Source organism: Solanum lycopersicum, chromosome 2, assembly GCF_036512215.1.
Source record: "Solanum lycopersicum chromosome 2, SLM_r2.1".
NCBI lineage: Eukaryota > Viridiplantae > Streptophyta > Magnoliopsida > Solanales > Solanaceae > Solanum > Solanum lycopersicum.
This window is the reverse complement of record NC_090801.1, coordinates 48,167,699-48,186,555: the sequence shown is the minus strand read 5'-3', so window position 1 is coordinate 48,186,555 and position 18,857 is coordinate 48,167,699.

Here is an 18,857-nt window from a genome sequence, read left to right as displayed (position 1 = left end):
AATTGTTTCAGAGAGGTTTTCTGTGTTGAGACATAAAATTTGCAAAGGAGATTATGGAAAGGAGAAGCAAGTTGTTGAAGATTAAGTGAAGAAGGTGGACAAATTTATTTTGTCAGAAATTCAGGCCAAGGGGGAGATATGTTGGGTTTTATTTGCCCTGATTTCTTACCATAAATAGGTTTTCCTTTTAGGAAAAAGGTTTTGAATTGACTATTCTTTTTTTGGTAGGAAAAGGTTAAGGACTCTATAAATAGAGGCATGTTCCTTCTAACTTAATTAGCATTCACAATGTAGTTTTAAGGGCTTTGAGAGTTTTGGTTAGAGGGAGAATTTGTGAACCTCTCATGTATTCCGAGTGAATTGGTTGAGGTTGTTTCCCTCTGTATTTTGTACTCTCATGTTTATAGTGGATTGCTCATCTTCTTTGTGGACGTAGGTCCATTGACCGAACCACGTTAAATCTTTGTGTCTTTTGGTATATTTTTCGTTGTCTTCTTACTCGTGGTCTTTCGAGGTTTGCTTTGCTAGCTTCCGCGTTTACACCTGCTTATTTACGGTCCTAACAATACCCTCCATCATACTTTTGGGACATTGGTGCACATCCCGTCAAAAAACTAGAGCATATATGTCATTCACTCTAACAGATCAATCTTATCTATCGATATGATATTTACTAAATATCGGGTCAGTGGATAAGATTATGACACGTGTATGTTTGTTAGTATAAAGGTTATATATGTTCTAATTTTGGATGGTAGGGACACCAATGTCACAAAAATATGACAGAGGGTATCTGCATACCATTTACAATGGTTCAGAGGTATATTTTTTCTTTTTCCCTTGTACAAAAGGTCAAAACCTAAAGTAAGAACCTTATTCCTCTTAATTTTTCTTGTGTTATACTTGTATAGTAATATTCATGGTAGTTATTACTATTCTATTTTATGAGTGTTTGTAAAGCTATATTATTTTCTTGTCGTGTCAAATTGTCAGAGAAAATATATTTGTCCTATAAATATTTTTTTATTGGTTAAATAAAAAATCAAACAATTAAGAATCAAAATCAATAAATCGAAAACTGAAAAAAATTCTTTTTATTTTAATTATTAGTTTATGGTAAAACGAAACACCTATTGTATAACTCAAACTCCTAATCAAAAACTTTCTATCAGATCACTCTGAAATCGTTTGGTGTGAAGGATACTATCATATAGTCCTGAGATTAAACTAAAATGTCATTTTCACATTAATTTTCACATTCGTGTATATTTACATTATTTTCATATCATGTATATAAAATAACATTCATATTCTCTACCACTTATTTTTATCATAATTTTGATATCTTTCTATTAATAAATTACATAACATAAATATAATTTTCATCTATAAAACCTCTTTTACTTTAACAAACTTAAGGTGAATTTTTTTATTGTAGATAAAAAGAAATTTTTGTTTTAAAATAAGTAAAAAGATTTTTAAAAATGCCCTTAAACTATGCGAAAAAATAAATATGTCACCCGTTTGTAGTTTGATCCAAAAATGTCCTGCAGTCAATACTTTGATCCACAAATTCTCTTATTTTTATTTAATGGGTCAAAAAAAATACACATTTTTCAAATAAAATATATTATTAATTTTCTTTTTTAATATATTCTTTTCCTAATAATATCTTTTAAATTGGAAAATATCTATCTTACTTCAGTTCATATAAAAATAAAAAATGAAAATATTTCTTATGATGAATATATATTTCTAATGGACATTTTTGAACCAAAATAGTGAAGGTAAGGACGTGTTTAAGCCAACCAATAAACGAAGAACATTTTGTTCCTTTCACATCGTTTAAGGACATTCTTAATCCTTATTCCTTTAAATACATATTGTACTATATATCATAAAATACAAACACTTAAATATTTAACCTAAATAAAATGAAAAAAAATATTTTAAGAATAAATAACAAAGAGTTTGTTTGGATGGGAGCTCTAAAGCTTGCCAACAAACAATATTATATCAAATTCTATTTGTATTCAAACCAAATGATGCCTTCATTTATTTCATCATCCCAGGCATCAATGATCAAATTCCGTTTGCCTACCATCAATGAAATACATTTTAAACTACATTCTGCTTCACCACCTTATTCGCCCTGTCATTCTCTCTCTTCCCAGGGTTAATTAAATCCACATTGCCCGATTCAAGAACATGCCTAGGAGCAGATAAGGAATCGGAATTATCAACCCGATTATTACCAAATCGATAGGGTACCCGAATAGTTGTTTAATAACCTTAACGACTTGAGAATTTTTTTTGCTATTATTGTTAGGAGATGGAGGGTGAGGGGTACGGGTACGGGTATGGCTAGATGAGGAAGCAGGGGGAGCAAAACGGATACGTGAATAAGTTTGTTTGCGGGACACAACAGATTCATTGAAAACAGAACGGTCAATTTTAGGGATATTGAAATAGTCATCAAGACAAGGATTGTAATCAATGGTGGAACAGAGGGAGAGGGAGTAAAGTTCATATTAAGAGAAGAGGCGGAGACCAACGGTTATTGATTTCTCTTCAAGTTCTCCATCAGCTACGGTGGGAAAGAAGACATGAAAACGATTTATATAAGTTTTGGGAGAGAAGAAGGATTTGATTTGTCTTTTACTGTTGTTTGGTTTTGTAAACTTGTTTATATAATATCACATAACTCTATCTACCAAATCATATTCACATATCTCTTTTGGAATACTATTTATTTCTCTTAATATTCACATTTCTCTCTTGGAATATCTTTTATTAAGTTTTGAATCTAAAAACTCAAAATTGTCAATTTACTTTATTGAACATAACGTAAAAATGCAAAAAATATTAATTGATAAAATAAAAATCTTACAAGATTAATATAGGTGAGATGATGAATATATGAAAATCGTTATATTTTACTAAATTATGTATCATATTTAATGAATTCATATTAATTATAATGTATGTGCATGATTCATTGTCATATATTTTTTAGTTTAATGATAATTGTAAAATAAATTAAGCAATTCAATGATTCATTGTAAACATAAATTAATTATACATAATATTTACTTTTTCTTAATAACCAAATATTATTCCTTGTTTATTTACTTAAAATATTTGATGTGTGATGGTAAGAGAATAAATTATATAAGCAACATAAGAAATATCTTGAAACTATATCCAAAAATGCTTCTCATTTCAAATGTGTCACAAAATCAATAATGATTAGTGACAAACTAAATATGTAAAAACATTATGTGTGTACAAAAAAGATCATTCTACATCCATCTAAAAAGATATCTTGTGGTTGCAACACTATAACTTTTGAATGCAATAAGAAAAATTAGAGATGAACTTCAACCATATTTAATTTTACTAATAATAAAAACACACTATAGAATCACATTTCACTAAATACACTTAGATACTTTTGTTCTTTATATATTACTAAATTTTGTATCATATTTATTGAATTCATTATACATGAAGTACAATATATGTGTATGACTCGTTATAATATATTTTTACTTAAATGATTAATCGTAAAATAAATTAAAAAATTCAGATTAATTGTAAACAAAAATTCATTATACATAATATTCATTTTTCTTATAAAATTTATTCATTGCTTATTTACTAAAAATATTCAATATGTGATGGTAAGAGAATAAACAATATAAACAATATAGGAAATTTCTTGAAATGATATCCAAAAATAACTTCTCATTTAAAAGTCTCAAAATACAAAAGAGACCATTCCACATGCACACAAAATTTTATTGTAGTCGTGGTAACACTAAAACTTTTGAATGCAATAAAAAAATTAGAGATGTGTTTAAACTAGATGTAATTTTTTACAAAAAAAAAATATAGTAGAATCATATTTCACTAAATAGTTTTAAATATATTCGTACTTTTGAATATTATTAATTTATAATATTAATGGAATCATATACTGATATATAGTTCTTTTGGAAATATATCATTGAACCGGTACCTTAGATAAATTATTAATGAAACGAGTATTAATTTAATGATATTTAACTTTATATTCATACAACTGAGTATGGGATAAATCAAGATAAATAATTTAGAAGAGCATTTTTTATCAGTTAAATAAAAAATCAAACTCTTAAGGATAAAAAATTGATAACCGTGATCTATTTTTTTGGTAATCGATTTAGTATATTTATAACATTGACAAATGGAATCGATATTACAGAAATTCAAACTTAACCAACCAATAAGCACCTAGAACTACTAGGTAACCCTAGAATTCAAACTTATTGTAATTGTCATTTTACCCATTTTACGTTTATTAAAAAAGTAATATTCGAAAATAGTCTCTTTACTTTCACGGGCTAATAATAAGATTTGTGTATACTCCACACTCCCCAAGATCACCTTGTGAGATTTTAATAGGTGTGTTATTGTTGTATTTATCAGTTTCAAAACTTTTGCTCAGAATTCATAATTACTTGTTTATATGTAAAAAATCAGTTTTGAAATCGAAAGTAATTTTCAACGCATACCAATTATGTTTAAGTACCTAACCTATACGTGCTCTTACACTATTAGCGTGCTTTATTAATTGATTTCTCTCATTGTGTTTGTTATATTAATTGGAATACAATTAAATGTGGATTAACGTCAGAAAAACTCAACTCCCACTAACAAATACGATCTCATACCCAGAAGACTCAAATTCAAAATTATTAGATTAAAAATAAAGGAATACTTACTGCTCCATCATAACTCTTACTAGTACACAATTAACATATCATTTGTAAGATAAGTTAAATTTATTCATAACTCAAGAGAAACATTTTATTTTTGATAAGATAACATTTATTCAAAGTTCGCCACATTAATTATTGTGATTTTTTTAATTTTAAAGGTCAGAAGTTTAAACTGTAGTCCACGGGACATATTCATTATTTTGTCTGTGTCCCGATAGCGGCGGAAGGCGGAGCGGGGTTTTAAGTTGTGTGCATCTTGATAGCAGCAGATGGATAGCCTCGATTTGCAGGCTTATCCATGCATGCTTAAATTTTACCCAAAAACCATGACCCAAAAGCTATATTAGTCGGATTGGCCATTCATGTTTAAATTGTTCCTCAAAGCCCTTACTCAATATCCTAGATCCACCGACTTGGCCATTCATGCTTAAATTGTTCCTGAAAAGCCTTATCCAATACCCTAGATCCACTGACTTGACCATTCATGATTAAATTGTTCCTCAATTCCCTTACCCGATACCCTATATCCACCGGTTTGGCCGTGAGTACTTAAATTGTTCTCGAAACCCTAACACTATACCCTATACTCTAGATCCGCCTCTTCCCTCAAGTATGATGGACAAGCGACTTTGTAGATCTGAATCAACTGTAGTTCTTTCCTATTTGGGTAAGATATTTACTAGCTTCGTAGGTGAAGTTTATTGGTGATTCAACTTCTCTATTTCGCCAGAAAAGGGGCATCAAGTAGCCATGGAAGCATTCAAAACCTGAAGGGATCTCAGCAAACCCAAGTTTCCCCTACACCACATGTTAGTTACAACTTTGTTCCCTTGTATGGGTCGACATCGAAAAATATCGGAATTCTGGCTGAATCTTTTTCCAGACTAACCAACTAATCAAAATTATGGGCCTAAGTATGAACAATATGTGAAAACCAGCTCTCGTGTTAAGTTTCTGGTTTTCACATGTTGTTTGATACTAGGACCCATTGTTTTCATGAGCTGGTTGGTCTGGAAAAATCTCAGTTTGAGTGCCGATACTTTTAAATGTAGGCCGATACCGGGGAATAAAGCTGTAACTAACAGGTAGTTAAGGAGAAACTTTGGTTTGCTTTGATACCTTGAGATTTTGATATCTTAAATGATATCATGGAGTAGATTGCACATTATCGAACAATATGTGTGAACCAAAATATCCCCCAGCTCAAGTGTCAAGTTTCTTGAATTCAGAATTTTGTAAGAAATTGTGGCAAGCAATTATTAGTAACATTTCTCACTTGTACAGGTACTAGATGGGCATTGCACGGGCCCAACATTATATATTTATACACAAGCTATTTTAACTACATAAAAAGGATTTGTCATATAAATACAAATTGAGTATAGAAACAAAATAGCTCCCCCTTCAGGCTAAAACAACTTTTTTTTTATAAAATCTTTAATTTGATGAGGTGTCACCTGATTGAAGCAGTCCATAGAATACCATTGTTGGGTCATTCTTGTAGCACTTTGGTCATATTCCAATAGATTCTTAATATCTTCACGGTAAGAACTTCACTACGAAAATTCATCTTTCCTCCAAATCGAAAAAGGGGTCACCTACAATGAAAGGCAAAGTATGTGCTTTAGGACAGATACATATATCAAAAAAGAACTTAAAAGTTACAGTAAGAATATTTTATTTTTCCTAAGCAATGAAAATAAGACAATGTATGGTGTAATTGAGTCTCTTCATTAAGAATAGGGAAAAGGGTCTAATATACCCCTCAAATTTGTCATTTAGAGCTGATATACCCCTTGTTATGAAAGTGTCTCATATATACCTCTACTTGTAAACAAATGGCTCACATATACCCTTTTCCTCTAACGGAAATGAAAAAAAATATTTTAATCTAAATTTTTGTTATTTTTTTCTAAAAAATAATCCCATATGTCTAAAAATATAATCCCATATATTTTTTTTTGACTTTTTTTTGTTTCAATTACTACTTTATAATTATTATTTTGATAATCAAATTTATTTTCACTAATATTCTTGTAAAACTTATTGTAGATGAACAAATTTTTTCTTCGAATATGAAATTAAATTAAAATACACAAAAAAAAAATAGTTTTACTTTTTTCTTTAAACTAAGGAATGAAAGAAAAAAAAACAAAATAAGAATAAAAAACTCAAATAATTATAATAAAAGAAGTCAAAAAAATAATTTATGTACGAAAAAAATTAAAATATACCTTGAACTTTGATAGAATAATCATATATACCCCTAAATAATTTTTTTAAAAAATTAGAAGTCATAAATATAAACTTAAAACTAATTTTTTAACTTCCGTTAAATGAAGGGTATATGTGAGCCATTTTGTAACGGTAGGGATATATGTGTGCCGTTTGTATAACGGTAAGGGTATATATGAGTCACTTTTATAACAAGGGGTATATGAGCTCCAAATGACAAAGTTGGGGGTATATCAGACCCTTTTCCCTTAAGAATATATAAACTCTCTATTCAAATGAGGACATATTAAATACACAAGAGTAGAGAGAACTATTGTTTACAGTCAACATGTGTTCTACATAATCTTAAATGATAAGCAAATTAAATACCTTAAACATATAATATGACATAATGCAAACAATAAATGTAAGATTACGTATTTTATACCTCTCACTAATGAATATTTCCTTTACTTTTCCTTTACCACATCTGAAACTCTAGTCATAGTCCCTTTAGGTTTCCCTACACTGTAATCCAAATTCATGGATGAGCATTTCACATTATTAGGGACTTTGAATGTCAATTTCCCGAGCATATATCATTACGGGCAGAATTAAGCATACTAAGTGAAACAAAAACTCTAAAGTTTTATATATATTTGAAAAGTCAATAAATTAAGTTGTAAGCAAATATAGATATCTAGTGATCTTAAAGCAAAAAGCAAAGTGAGACCATGCACTCACAAAGAAGATTAGTTTTTTTTTATCAAACTTGAAATGTAAATATAGTGAGGATTTGCTTAAAAGGAAAAAAGTGTGCTATTAAACTATTCAAGAACATTCACCAAAGGAGATATTATATCACAATTTAAAAGGAGAGCAAGAATAAAAATGGAAAAATTTGATTTTGGACTCGCCCTCGCTACGTGTCCTTTGGACCCTTCGTCTGCGCACCACCGTGGAAGCAAGCTCCCTATGTTGAAAAGTTTTTGGAAGAATGCACATAGGAATTTACCATGAAAAATAAGTGGTCTAAGAAGCCACCCATCATAACTCCCAACAAATATAAACGGTTCACAAAAAAAAAATTCATAGTTAAAACCTTTAATATGAATAGTTAAAACCTTTAATATAAGATTAACTTGGACATTGTTTGTTATCTCAAATGACCGATTGTGATAACTTATTCATCATTCTACTAATGTCACAATGATTAAAATCAATTCATAAATAAGAAAATATAGTGCTAAAACTTTGGAATGTAAAGAAAGATTAAACAAAATTGTAGGCTGATCATTCTACAATATGATTAATTAGCAATAGAATATATAATAGAAAACTTGTTTGACAGAAATGTTCAACTATATTGTCCACATCTAATTAAAAATCAAATAAACAACATAGAATTCTAGAAAATTTTGAGATTTCTATTCAAGAATTTCCATTTAGGAAGAAGAGAGAGACATCCAATTAAAATGTTTCATGTAACAAATAGCTATAAAACAACTTTCATTATGTGTTATAACATGAACCTTGAAGAAAGGGGAGAATTGTGCAAGTCTTATGTACACCAACAGCGTAGCTAAGGAAACTTCATTAATATGTACACCACCAGCGTAGATAAGGCAACTTCAATAATACGCCTAATGCAATAGTCCTTCAATGAGAACAGAGTTTGTAATATTAGTTCATAAATTTTCATAAAATTAAACCATGATAGAGATTTCAAAATGAATAGAAAATTGTAGTACCTGGTGCACTACTGGTCCTTCAACATCAACATTGCCATGGAAAACCACATATACAATATCGTCAATGTAAAAATTGTATCAAAGAGAAACTTTGGTTTGTCCTTTCACCGGATTGTCACAATAGAGTAGTCTTTATCTTACCAATTAAGGACACTCACATTAGGCCTCTCTCTTTAATTCAATCCTTCACCAGCAGCACGTTCATAATCTTGGTATGCAAACATTAGTTGGTAATTGTTTTCTCTTAATATATGAGATGCCCTTGGAATTTCTTAATTTATCCTACCTCTAAGCAAATTTCACAATAGTTGCTTCATCATAGACAATTTTTTTTCGGACCGTTAACTGTACATACCGTTTCCTCACCTAGCTATTGTTGCGCGTTATGAGCGCACACATTAGCATTAACTACATTGCATTTGAGATTTGTGAGGACACTGCTCACCTGAGGCAATAGCCCCGGTCTCTCACTCGAGCTATTGACTCAGGCACGACCATTAGTTGTTTTAAAGATTCTCTTGGTATGCTATAAAAATGAGTAAAACTATTCCAAATATGATAACTTGGACACATCGTCAAACACCTTGAATGTATACTCAGACAACATTAATTTTGTACATCATCCAGCTGACGCAGACAAAAGGTTTCTAGTGACCCCGAGAACATGTTGAGTTTTACCTTCAGCTTGTCCACTCTTGTGCTTTCTTTAAGTTGACATAATTACAACCCTACTTTACGTCTAAATATTACAACTTCTTAATGTCGCGATTATAGTATAATAGGAATAGCCACGATACATTATATCATATTTTAAACATTTCTAAATATGAAAAAAGTGATTCCACGAAACTGAAGATCATGATAAGTGTGCTTTTTTCCATATACTTTTTGTTTATTTATTTGCAACTTTCAAGCTCATCCTTTACTCTATTTTTTCACATAAAATGAAACTGTAGAAACTTTGTATTAAAGAAACTAACAACTGTTAGTTTTAGCAAGAGCCTAATAAAATGGAATAACATGTGTTTTGTAGTAACAATAAATAAATATATATATATATATATATATATATATATATATATATGCTCACTTGTATTAGTTATCATATGCAAATGAATTTTGTTAAGAGCTTAGAATCATTAATCAGAGTGGCGCATGAATTTTCTCAAGATCTCATCACAAAATTCTACAAAAAACGTCTCAAAAAGCGGAGAATGCACAATAATAGAGGCAGAAACAGAATACCCAACAGATTGTGACTATCAATAACGTAAACTTTCCAAAGAAAAAAAAGGATAGAAGTGAGAAAAATAAGAAGGGGAACAAACAGAAATTATCAAGCATCTATGAGTACGAATAAAACCAAATTAGGAACATGCAAGAACAAAATCCTACCAAAATAAAAAAAAATCTAATAAATAACACTGAAGAACTGAATTTGAGATTGAATGATAAACATTGAAGAGAAAAAACAGATGAAAAAAAAACGTTAAAAAGGCTTACCAATTCTAGGACTCGGAAGAGAAAGTAATAGAAAATGAAACTATCAAAGAGAAGAGATGATTTCAATTTCTTAAACATGTATATAAAAGCACTATGGCTAGTAAAATTGGGCCAGACAGAGCAAAACATTAAAGCATTCACGGTACACTTTAGAATGCTTTTTGTACTACTATAGGATGCCATGTTCGTCCCTTTCTTACTAGCTTATATTTAAGGGTAATGTATTCATCTCATTATTGTTATTATTCGTTAGTACAATTTTCACTGGCTTGAAAGAATTTAATACACTTTGTTCTATCAAATGCTTCCATACCTTATTGATTCCCGTTGAATAAGATTAAAATTCAAATTAACATCTTGAATTCATTATTGAATATCAAAAGTACATAACTTGGACATTTTAGTTTTTAAAGTGGGGGACGACTATAGCCGATGCCATACTGCAATTGCATTTAAGAGAGAAAAGCAATGATTTATCGGAATAGAAATATTGTAAAGGCAAAACAATGCTTCATCAAAATTTAAAGAAATTTTTTTTTCAAGCCAAAATATGATTCTAATGTTTTAAAAGTCTGCATCTCAAGGAGTGAGTGCTTTTGTTTAAATAGTTGTGCAACTGCGTTTGTCACTTGTTCCCTGTATTTTAAAAAAACTCTTTGAGTCATGCCATATTAATGTTCCCCACTTTACTTCAGTCTCTTTGAATCCCGACCTTCTGATGTCCTCCCAGACCTCTTTTTACCAGATATATCATGTAGGAAGTTACAAGAGAATCCTTTATGGCATCCCTTAGGTTTATTAAAGAAAATACAACGTGTCAAGCTGCACGGAATTGGATTTTTTAAGACATCATTAACCATCGACTCAGTTTTTTCTCCACATTGCTTGATAAGGGAATTGCAGTAATTGTTGATATCCTTGTGACTAGTCATCAAGGAGGAAGGCCCAACATTTGGTGAAAGAGTCAACTTAGGCTGCAAGGTGGTATGACCATATCTGGAAACCAACTTAGAAATTTCTCCTCTTGCATTGTAAGGTACTCCATATTTGCTAATGAGTTTCTTGATATTTTTGAGATCAAGCTCTAAAGTGGAATATGTTATTGACTTATTCTCTCTGATGTTAGGCTTAGTCATTTTCAAGGGCACAGATTTTACAGATCCTGCATGGGCAGCATTGAGAGAAACAACATTGGTAGCCATGCCACGTTCATTTATCAAGTTTAGGAGAAGCCTCACCAATAAGTTGGCATCAATCAGACTACCCTGCTCTTGAAGAGCAGCTACAGTTGTGGCTACAAGAACTGTCAGATCATGAGTTGGTTCTTCTTCTTCTATAGAAATGGTTCTGACTATTGGAGTTTGACTATCATCATATCCTTGTTCCAGGTCAGACAAGTTATAAGGACTGTTAAATAAAAAAAGAAAAATACTCACAGATTAAAACCAAGTAAAATTAAGACAATGAAAGCAACAAAACATTAAAAAAAATAATCTAAAAATTACTTACTTTGGAGGAACTGCAAACTTGTTAGGGAAAACCGCCTCAATCACCCACCTTTTCCTATACTCCTGCTTACTGGCTTCTTAACTCTCTTTATCAGCAACCACTAACCATTTCTTATTCAATTGGGACTACAGATAACAACAATTAATGGGGTTATCAAAATAATGCGTATATAAGCTATTCAAATAAAGGTAATTTCTATCATCTCCACTTAAGATTACCTTGGGAGGGCATTTCCATATAGCCAAAGATTTGGAAGAAAGTCTATATTCTGACTTCTTTAAGCAATCTCCTTTTACAAATGATGATTTTTTTTTGCTTTGATGTGTCTGCTGTTGAGATATGCTCCCAACTTCTGACGGGAAATCCTCTTTCCGATAATGTTTTACCTGTTGAGTGGTAAATTATACAAACTCGTTAAGGAGAAATTTGGGGAAAAAATAAAGCATATTAATGTTCTTGATAAGTAAAACTGAAAGCATGTCAATTTGACATGTCCTTGATACTACACACATAGAATATCTCCTTGGGAAATGAAATGTAACTCAACCATTTAGGTGCCACGATAGCTCAGCAAATCAGATGTTATCGGATAAAAAGGTTAACTATCAAGGAAGCAAGAACACTATACATTAGGTTCGGGAAAACCCAGTAGGATTGAAAATAAAGGAAATAGGATATATCATTTTTTTCAATTTGTTTTAAGGATAAGGAAAGTATGGCAGCATAAGATTGGGTACGCTACATTCAACAAATTAAGAGGGGACACTACATAGGTTGAAATACAATATGAGAATCTTCCTTATGTTTTTTTCTATTGCTATATACTAGGAATCAATGAGAAAACTTGTGTCCACAGAGATAAAGATATATGATCAGACACACTAAAAAAGGATCAGTTTGGGGCATGGCTAAAGCAGAGAATGGTGTCGCTTCCGCAGATTATCAGAGACATTGTGGATAATATTCTTTTTCTTTTAATGAAAAGGATAAGTTACATCTTTTAACTCTCCGTAATTAATCTATGTGAACATCGCTAAGTCGTTAGTACATGTGAAATAAGAAAGTTACTCCATCATTAATGGTTCACATTTATCTCAAGTGTCAGTTTCTTAGCTTCGTAAGAAAATATTCAGAAGACTTGAAGTTACTTTTGTATTATGAAAAATTTGTCATTAAAGTGAGAGTTATGTTTCATTACATTAATTATATGTTAGCTTGTTACATTCTTTTGATGGATGAAATGTAAATGATTTTTCTATTTAAAAAGTATCATTTGGGAGCTAAACATAGAGAAGAAAAATACAAGTCATATCTTTCATTTATTCTCCCTCAACTATTTCCTTTTATTGGCTTGAATAATCCGTCATCCCATTGAGGATTTCTGGGCAATTATTTTTGTGCAACTCCAAACTTTCAGCCACGAGTGCACATGTTTGAGAGTGACTGTAGAACCTTGGAGAGCAACAGGCTACAACGATTTGCACCAGAGTTGAGCCGAAAATGCTTTCAAGGCAGTGGATTTCCATGACACAGTGTTTGTGATAAGCTATCAATAGTGTAGTATTTTTCCCAACAGACATAAATGATTAAATAGTACTGAGGGGCATAATCTAATGAATAATAAAAAATGCAAATTGATAGAGAGGAAAAGAGATGTAGGAACCGGAAAAAGCTTGATACACATACAAGGAGTTTACTCGGGTAATATACAGATGGGTATAAAGAAAGCTAATGCCCATAAATTATGTCAAAATGAATGCAAAGAAACTACAGGTCTTAAGGGAAGTAATGAGAATTCCTTGCACAGAAAAAAATCAAATCGAAGGCCACAAAGGAGTCAATACCATACAAGTTGGAACAAAAGATAAGGTATGTACTTGTGCTCTTGAGGATTATTTTGAGAACTTATCTCAGTCGTTAGCATTTGAACGTTGTAATAAAAATAATAAGTTTAAGCAACTAAGGAATGACAATCAGAATGAACGGAAAAAATGGATAAATTGGAAACAGAGGACTAGATTAGTTGGTGTTTCTAATAGTTTAAAGAAGGATACAAAATTAAAGATAACGGAAATTGTGGTTAGTTTGTTATCATAGAGAAAGGAGTACAAGCTACAGGGGATAAACGAAAGAATGGCAATGCTTTCAGTATTGATATAGAAACAAAAAAAACAATAAAATCATGGCAGAGACAAAGAGAGGCCAGCCCTAATTTGCTTCCCTTTTGCGTAGGCAGAGAGGAGGGTATGTAAAACGAGACAGATTCAAGAGCCTTTAACAAAAGGGGGGGGGGGGGGGGGACAGAGACGGAGCTTCCTTCTTGTCTTTAACATTTCAGGAAAGCTTATCTGAGCAGAGAATTATGGCTTCCCTCTTCACAATGAGGTCTATGGTGTGGAATTGTCGAGGCCTGGCAGGATCCTTGACATTTTCTTTTTGAACGAGACAATGTGTCTTCACTCTCCAAGTATGATTTTCTTAAGTGAAACAAAAAAGTAGAGAAAGCACGGTTATGAGGTTACAAAGACAAGTAAATATGGTGCACGCTGTAACTGTGGAGCCCATGGGTTATTAGAAGGTCTAGCTTTATTTTGGAATGACACTATCCAGTTATGTGAATCACATTCTTGTCCTTTTACATCGCAACTTTTATACAAGATGGCTCAGCTGATTGCAAATATTGGTGTTTATTTGTGTATGTAAGTACAGATAGAGTCACTTGTAGATATCATATGCAAGAATTAGTTTAAAAATGGATAGACACTTTAATGATATTATTGATGGATCGGAAAAACAAGGAGGAAGAAGTAGAGACTCTTGGACCTTTAGAGACTTTAAGAAGTTTATATAGAACTTATGTGCAATTGACTTAGGTTATAAAGGAAAACCTTGGATATGGTGGTGCTACAGGGAAAATAAGGGTATAATCCAGGAAAAGCTAGATTGTGTCTTAGTCTCTCCTAATTGGAAAATTAAATTCGAGAATGCGAATGTGCAACATATTGAAACTGAGTCATCGGATCATTCTTCCTTGATGTTGTCTTCTGATGCTGAACCAATTAGGAAGAAAAAACGATTTTACTTTGATAGAAGGTGGATTGAGCGTGAAGGAGTTCTGAATATTATTTCAAAAGCTTGGTCGTATGATTGTAATGGCTTTGAGCAATCTCAAGTTAGCTTTAAAAGCATACATAATCGTGACCTTTGGAGAGAATTATTGACATTGAGGGGAATATTACAGCCCTTAGGAACATCCCCTCCTGTTGTTATTACCGCTGGTGATGCTACTGCCACCAACAGCAGTGCTTCGGCTGCTTTACCTATAATTCACGTGGTATAATTCAATCCCGCATCTCAGTTAACTATCAAACTACAAGGTAACGTCAACTTCTCAACTTGGAAAGCACAACTTGTGATGCTACTCAATGGCCATCAACTCATGCGACATCTTGACGGATCAAACCCGGTACCACCAATGCCTCTTGCACTAGATAACCTTACGAATCTAGAACCCATATACCAAATCTGGTTCTCTCATGACCAACTGATCCAACAAGCAATGATGGCATCTGTCGATCCCACCATTACACAGATTGTTGCCACAGCTTCAACTTCTCAGACAGTGTGGGAACTTCTTCACATGGCTTACGCAAATAAGAGCCACACTCGTTTTTTTAGCTTGTACGAACAACTGCAAAATATTAAGAAAGCCTCTAAATCGGGTACAGAATTCTTACAAGAGGTTCGATCTGTTTCTGATGCTCTCAAAGTTGTTGGTTCACCAGTACAAGATGACGAAGTTATTGTAAAGAATTCTAAGCGGCTTGGGCCCCGAGTGCCTGGAGATTTCTGCTTCCATAAGAGCACGTGACTCTTCCTTGTGTTTTGAAGAATTGTTTCACAAGCTCAAAGATCATGAGCTCTTCCTCAAGCACCAAGACCTTGAGAACTCATCTTCCAATATCACAGCTGCAGTAGCACAGAGGACAACCATGACATCCCGGTCTAACAGGAACAATCTCGCTTTAACAATAAAAAATGGAACCAATCTCTCGACAGTCAAACTTCAACAATCAACAATGGAACCAATCTGCTTTTCAATTTTTCAACTGCAACAATCAGCAAAATATGAGATCAAAGTTGTGACAATTCGTTCGATTCCAATTGTGCTAAAAATTTTGAAGCTAAGGCCAACTTTTCCTCTAATTTGCAGTCAACGGACAACTCTTGGGTTCTCGATTCCGGTGCGACTCATCATGTCACGGCTGAACCTCATAATCTTGAAGAGTATACAGGAAATGAGGAAATATATATGGGTGACGGTAAAACCATACCTATTACTCATACTGGTTTAACTCAAATACAAGCACCGAATTAATTATGCATTCAGGCTTTCTAACACTCTATGTGCTCCATCAATTAAAAAAACCTTATTTGTGTAGCCAAGTTTTTTCAAGACAATCTCACATTTGTTGAATTTTTTCCTTTTGCTTTTGTTGTGAAGGCCCTGCATACATGAAGCCGCTGGTAGAAGGCCGAAATAAGAATGGACTCTATGAATGGGCCGCATCCATCAATCTCGCCTCCACAAAGGTTCCTTTTCAGCTATCGCATAGTCGCTAGGGTCATCCTCGTTCAACGATTTTAAACTTTGTTTTAAAAAAAATTTCTTTACCTGTTGCTACTATAGAAAATTTGAATTTTGTAATGCATGTTCTTCTAAAAAAGCACATTGTTTTCCATTTGAACGAATCACTTTATCCAATAATGTACCTCTTGAGGTCAGTTTTAGCGATTTATGGGGACCATCCCCCATTTTATCAGTAGACAAAAAATTATGTTATTGTATCTTTATTGATGAATACACCAAGTATACTTTGTTGTAAACACTTAAAAATAAAAGTGAAGTCGCCTCTTTGTTCCAAACCTTTCGTCCTTTAGTAGATAATTTTTTTCAAAACAAAAATTAAATATCATTATACTGATGGAGGAGGTGAATACAAAAGTGTTGAGTCCTATCTTCAAAAAAATGACGTTGAACATTTAGTTTCACCTCCATACACGCCACAACGTGTTACCATAGCTGAACGTCATCATCGTCATATTGTTGAGACATCCAAGACACTTCTCCATGAGGCATCCCTACCACCAAACCTATGGTCTTTTTCCTGCCATCATGCTGTTTATCTCATTAATTGGCTACCCAATCCCATCTTACATAATGCGTCACCCTTCCCACAATTATTTGGTAAACCACCGAACTATGCTAATTTTAAATTTTTGGTTGTCTCTGTTATCCATGGCTTAAACCCTATACAAAAAATAAGTTGGAGTCTCATTCCACCCCTTGTGTGTATTTAGGTGTTTCACCAAGATATCATGCATACCTTTGATTTCTCCCAAAGGCGGTCAAATATTATTTTATAAGTCGTGATGTTCTCTTTTATGATTTTTTTTTTTACTTTTAAAATAATGCTTCTACAGATAAGGAAAAACATTTGTCAACTGACCTGGGAAGACGTTACTCCAAGGAGGAAACTCAGAAGTCAGTTTCCACTCCAACTCCGTCTCATGGTATACTACAACCTATACCATTGTCCTTAGAATCCAGGTAATTCTAAACTTTCTTCTACTTCTTCCCAGCACAATGCTTTCCTGCAGGGCCAGTTGATTGAAGAGGTTTTTATGTCTCAGCCTCAAGGATTTGTTAACTCATAATTCCCTTTCCATAGATTAAAAAAAGTCATTTATAGACTTAAATAGGCACCACGGGCTTGGTATACTGCACTACATGATCATCTACAGAAATGGGATTTATTATGTCAATCGGACACCTCTTTGTTTATTTTGAAGAATCTGGTTGTTACTGTCTATGTGCTCGTCTATTTTCTAATGCTTTCTTACTCCTCCTTTTCATCTCAACTTGGAATTTGGTGTAAGGCAAGTTCCTAACTTATAGTAGTGTGTAATGACTTTCCTAATGTGATTTGGACTTATCAAGTTGAATTTGGTCTGATGCTAATTAAGAAATTGAATGTGATTTTTTGGATTCTCATATTATTGGATGGCGAATTCTTGTAGTACATATTTACACCACCACCGTAGCTAAGGAAACTTCATTGATATGTCGAATTCACTACTCCTTCAATGAAAACAGAGTTTGTAATATTAGTTCACAAATTTTCAAAAAATTAAACCATGAAAGAGATTTCGAAATGAATAGAAAATTGTAGTACCTGGTGCACTACTGGTTCTTCAGCATCAACATTGCCATGGAAAACCACATATGCAATATCAACAATGTAAAAATTGTATCAAAGAGAAGCTTTGGTTTATCCTTTCACCGGATTGTGACAATAGAGTAGTCTTTATCTTACAAATTAAGAACACTCACATTAGGCCTGTCTTTTTCATTAAATCCTTTACCAGCAGCATGTTCATAATCTAGGTATGCAAACATTAGTTGGTGATTGTCTTCTCTCAATATTTGAGAGACCCTTGGAATTCCTTAATTAATCACTACCTCTAAGTATATTTCACAATAGTTGATTCATCATAGACAATTTTTTTTCGGATCATTAACTGTACCTCCCGTTTCCTCAACTAGCAATTGTTGGGCGTTATGAGACCACACATTAGCATTAACCACATTGAATTTGAGATTCGTGAGGACACTTATAACACCTCGTAGCCAAAATAGACCAAAAAACATCTTTACAGAAAAATCTACGGGTGCAACCAACGGTGGCATCGATGGACCGTAGCCTGACCTACGGTCCGTCCTGCACAACCGTCTATGAGATCAGAAACTCCCAAAAACTTCAGCCTAGAAAAATTGGTTAAGTCTTGGACGACGGACGGACTTACGGTCCGTATGTCAGACGATAGTCTGTAGTCCGTGACCATTGATAGAGACCCCCATTCACCCACTCTTTGACAAGATCTACGGATGACCAGCATTGTTGGTAGTTGGACCTACGGACTGTAGGTCTGACCGTATGTGGAAAATTTGCAAACAGTTAAGGGGAAATGTAGTTGGGTCAACTTCAAATGGTCATAAATCTTAACACAAAATGAATTAGGTGTCCCATGACCTACCCAGAGATAGATAATTGAA